Source organism: Homarus americanus, unplaced genomic scaffold (genome assembly GCF_018991925.1).
Source record: "Homarus americanus isolate GMGI-L3 unplaced genomic scaffold, GMGI_Hamer_2.0 scaffold3209, whole genome shotgun sequence".
NCBI classification, from domain to species: domain Eukaryota; kingdom Metazoa; phylum Arthropoda; class Malacostraca; order Decapoda; family Nephropidae; genus Homarus; species Homarus americanus.
Window position 1 is genome coordinate 3,671 of NW_024724816.1, and position 4,327 is coordinate 7,997.

The window sequence follows — 4,327 nt, forward strand, 5'->3', positions numbered from 1 at the left end:
ACTTTTGTATCTTCTTAGAAGAATTTTGTTAAAGCGAATTTTTCTTTAAATAGCTTATTAATTATGAGTTTTATACGTAATTTATTACTTAATCTTATCATTAGTATTTATAACACATTTCTTACATCAATTCTATACATAAATTAATAAATTTTCACTGAAAAAATGCCTGGAGAACTTTTCACACTATTTCAGTTAAAGGTATGTGTGAAACCATTTAGGCAGACAATGGTTTACAAGGAAAAGTTGGGTAGATGCTTATATAAGTTTTGGGTACAGTACATGCTATCTTCTCTCCCTTCTCTTCTGTTCTCATTCGGTCACTTTCCTTTTTCCTGCTCCAAAAGTTACTTATGTTGTTACAGCAGTGGAGTAAAACCGTTTCTCCGACTCCTTACACTGTGTTCAGGTGACAGTAAACATACAGTACTAACTTTACAAAACGGGTCTCTTACTGGTCCAATGAGGGAATAAGTGTTGGTATAAGAGGCAATTATTTCAGTTTTAGCATAACAATTTTATTATCAAGATCTCAAAACAAAGATAAATGTTATCATTTATAGATGAGGGAATTAACAAGGCAATACACGTCAAAAATAAGCAGATGCGCATGCTAATGACGCAAGTCTCAAGTTAAATTAAATTTTACTAATATTCTCCATCATTTCTTAAAATGTGCAAGAACAAGAAAATAAAGGTTGTTGCAGAATTCAAATGCTTAAAAAAAATCATAGGTAAAGCAAGTTCTCGAATCGCATGTGAAAACAGAAGTTTCGTCGATGATCACCAAACACAGTTGAGGGTGTCTTCTTATAGGTCATGGTGGCGTCCGTCAGGTCTGGCCACTGTTGTGGACTAGTGGTAAGGCTGTTTTACCCTGCAACATATATTATTGCCGTAGCAGATGCCGGTAGATATTTCTTGTCCGTAACTACAAAAACTTACACAAAACCCGTTGACTTGTGGGCAGGGATACTTGATGCTTCCTGTTGGAGACGAAAGGAGGGCGTTAGAAGCAGATTGTGAAATCCACTAACCCAGATATATCACTTTTGTCATGGAAGAATATAGGCGAGGGAAAAAAGATGCCACACTTAGAGATCTCCTTGTTGCTATTTCGTGCGAAGGTGTTCATGAACACTGGTACACGGTACTTTGTGTTCATGTAAGACTGGTACACGGTACAAAGGCGTTCATATAACACTGGTACACAGTATTAAGTTGTTCATGTAACACTTGTACACGGCACTCAGGTGTTCATGTAACACTGATACACGGTATTAAGGTTATATGACTAGTTTAGCCCATCCTATCGTCACCCGCAGTATTATTATGAGTTGTTCACATTACCTTTACTTAAAGCTGAGAATTTAATTGAATATTAAGTTTTTTAGTTGTTGTTATTTGTTAAAACTCAACATACTGGATTTAAGTAAAAACAGATAGAGAAATTTGAAAAAGACCATGAAAAATAAATGAAAAGGACTTCATATGTATATTAAATATATATACATATATATATATATAAATATATATATGTATATATATATATATATACAATCAACACCTCAACCCGCCAGGATTCGAACCCGCGGCCCACGAGCCAATGACTGTGACCGGGGAACGCTAACCACTGGACCACCAGGATACAAAAACAGTCCTAGACTTAGTTTTATTTCACACAAAGCCTGTTCAACGAGCTTAAGGCGCCGTGAACCTCTAATGGGGACTACCCGTATCACGTAGGTGGTCAGAGTAACGTTTTACCAAATCCGCCTTCGAAACACGAGGATCCATAGCTCAGTGATTGGATCATTGTGATACAAAAGCAGTCCTAGACTTTGATATATTTCACACAAAGCCTGTTCAACGAGCTTAAGGCGCCGTGCTTTATTGGGCTAATGAAATATATATGGATCCTCGTGTATCGAAGCCGGATTTGGTAAAACGTTACTCTGACCACCTACGTGATACGAGTAGTCCCAATTACAGGTTCACGGCGCCTTAAGCTCGTTGAACAGGCTTTGTGTGAAATATAACAAAGTCTAGGACTGCTTTTGTATCCTGGTGGTCCAGCGGTTAGCATTCCCCAGTCACAGTCATGGGCTCGTTGGCCGTGGGTTCGAATCCTGGCGGGTTGAGGTGTTGATTGTATGTAGAAGTCCGCGTGCTTTATTGGGCTAATGAAATATATATATATATATATATATATATATATATATATATATGTGTGTGTGTAAGGATGTATTCAAAGCTTTGCATTTTCTGAAACCATTATTAAAAAGAAACTCGTAACAACACTATGTCATTCTTAATGCAATATCGAAGCATTTTCTGAAACCATTATTAAAAAGAAACTCGTAACAACACTATGTCATTCTTAATGCAATATCGAAGCATCGGAAGAGGTGTTCAATGTATTATTTTTCAATGTATGAAAGAGATTACTTTAAATTTAAAAAAGAGGTGATTGAATAAAATTTCGTAAATTTCCTTGTAAGAAAGGTTTACTTAAAACTGACAAGGCGATCTCATCATATTTTTGCCTATCTTCAAGCATCAGGATGTGTCACCATATTCTAGACGTCTAGAATGACTCATCAACAATGAAATGACGCATCAAGCGCAGGAGTGGCTCGCCAAGAACCTGGGCAACTCAGCAAACACTGGACTGAGATAAAATATAATTAAGGTGACTCACCATTGACAACGGTGACGGCCACGATCACCAGCACCAGCAGGAATACAATGCTCTTGGTATTCATGGTTCACCAGCCTGTTGAGAGGAAACTTTTACTCACAGAACACAATGTACATTGGGTCTGACCTGTATAATGAACCTTATGAATGAACTGTACATAAAGAACGTCTAGTGGTGGACTTTTCTTGTTGTATTAAGGTCGAGAGAACCCCAATTTGGGATTCTAGTGAGGAAGATAGTAGAGCTGGCGAGGAAAGTATAAGGATAGAAATTGCATATTGTAGTATGTTGGTATATATTTCAATTTCTCTGTCTCTCGCTTTTCTCGATGTTTCATATTTGGCATGACATATTATTTTATTTACCACTTGTGGACATTGCTTCATACCCCCCGCCCCACTCCCGCACATGTACTGTATATACATCATCTTAACTATGATTCAGAATACCCAACTTCATAAAGGTGTTGCACAAGGAAGGTGCATCAGTACAATTTGAGATTTGAATTGCAGTATTTTATTTCCATCTAATACATGATTATATATATATATATATATATATATATATATATATATATATATATATATATATATATATATATATATATATATATATATATATATATATATATATATATATATTGATAAAATCACACGGGGGAAAAAAGGAAACAACGGAGCACCTTAGCAGTGCCTTGTTCGTTCATGTTAGGAATAATAATCATCACATTGCTTGGGGAAAAAGCTTAGAAGTGTTCAAACCATCTTGTGTCACAGAAAGACTTCTGATTGAAGCTAGTTTGATTAAGGAATTAAAATCAATTAACCTTATTGATGGTCAGTTCAAAACTGATATTATGTTACATAAATTTATTTGTCAGTGGCCCAAGGTTAAAAATGCTTTAAAAACCTAGGAGCTAGATGTAGGATAGTTATTTAGTGGGTCCCTTATTTTTGACCTGACCTGACCTGACTAGTTTCGTCGCCCCCTTTCTCTTAAGCTTCTCTAAGTGTGTGTTGGTGTTGGTGTGGGGACTAGTGGATGACATCATTATGGCCTGACCTCATGTTTAATAAGGTCACCCTGTATATTTAAGCCTCTCTCTGTCCATGTAATCCAGTTGCCTCTGAAGATGTCTTGAATGAAGACGAAAGCTAAGGTGCTCCGGTGTTTCCCTTTTCCCGTGTGATTTTATCAAGATTTATCTTATCCACGTTTTCATTGTGGATCTACATGAAATATATACTGTATATATAAAACTTGAGAGAAAACACCAAACTTACACCACGCACTTAATAGTCGTCATTCTGTGTATACTTCAGTATTATTTAAAACGAATGTAAGCTTACCTCAGTTACGATATCAGCAAGAGACAGGAGTAAGGTGTGATGATACAATTCCTTGGTGTTCACTTTATATACCTGACGTCCAGGAATTACCGATATCAGCTGGAGAAATTTACTTATTTCCTTTTATTAATTGTAGAACACCCTGGTCCTTGAATACATAAAATTAATTTCTATGTTTGATCATCTACAGTAATATTTAATTAAATATAAAGAATTACCAGCGAAAGGGAGAAACGTGATGGAATTAACTATTGGAGAATCATTTCACCTGGCATCC

The 4,327-nt window shown here is 36.2% G+C and overlaps 1 long non-coding RNA gene across 1 annotated transcript; it reads right to left on the reverse strand.

Moving 5' to 3' along the window:
• Positions 1–496: 496 nt before the first annotated feature.
• Positions 497–4,098, reverse strand: LOC121864568. Its single transcript, XR_006088609.1, has 3 exons — positions 4,051–4,098; positions 2,702–2,776; positions 497–986 (listed from the first exon to the last, which is right to left on the reverse strand). It is a non-coding gene; the product is annotated as an uncharacterized LOC121864568 (long non-coding RNA).
• Positions 4,099–4,327: the final 229 nt, after the last annotated feature.